Raw genomic sequence first — 816 nt, forward strand, 5'->3', positions numbered from 1 at the left:
CTGAATCTGCTCCTGCTCCTCTTTGCTTGCAGGTTTTATACATGGGGAGAGCATTGCTCTTCCACCTGCTACTGAGCTCCAGTGCCAGTGCTAGGTCATGGAAATGTGCCATAAAGCACATTTATGGCACCCAGAGAGTAGAAAGCGCTGATGCTGAGCCCAAGCCAGTCAGGCACAGTGATGGTAGGAGAAGAATGCGCTGCTGTCAGGGGTGAGACCACTGGGCGGTGGTGTGGCCTCTGGGGGAATGGGGGGGAGGGCGGATTGAGAATGGAGCCAGGACAAAATGTAGGTGGGGTGGGGGAAGGAACTGGGGTGGGAGGGGGTGGGACTGGCAGAGCCCTGCTCCACTGGATCCTGAACTCTGTGGTGGGCTGAGAGGCTCAACACAAAAGCACTCATGTGCAAAATAGCCAGTGCAGACGTGAGGAGACCATTTCTGGGGCCAGGGCTTTCCTGAGGAGACTCCCAGGGGCTTCCCAGCACCTGCTGGATACAGTGGTAGCTGCTTTAGTGCCACTGCTCCAGCAGGCGCCAGAATTCATAGGACTGGGCTGTAAGAAGCCATAGTAGCACTGCTTCATGTGCACTCCAGGTTTCTCCTACCTTTACTGTCCTATTGCATATAATGTCAGCATACTAGTCACTGGTGGCTTCAGGGGATGCCTTGTCCCCAACAATGTGCCTAATAATAATAATAATATAATAATTAATAATCTTGTGGGATTTTCAAATACAAACCGATACAGATTTTGCACACAATAAACCAGATATTACTGTAACAGAAAAAAAAATGGAGTGACCATTATTGACATA

Source organism: Tiliqua scincoides, chromosome 4 (assembly GCF_035046505.1).
Source record: "Tiliqua scincoides isolate rTilSci1 chromosome 4, rTilSci1.hap2, whole genome shotgun sequence".
In the NCBI taxonomy this organism is placed as follows: Eukaryota; Metazoa; Chordata; class Lepidosauria; order Squamata; family Scincidae; genus Tiliqua; species Tiliqua scincoides.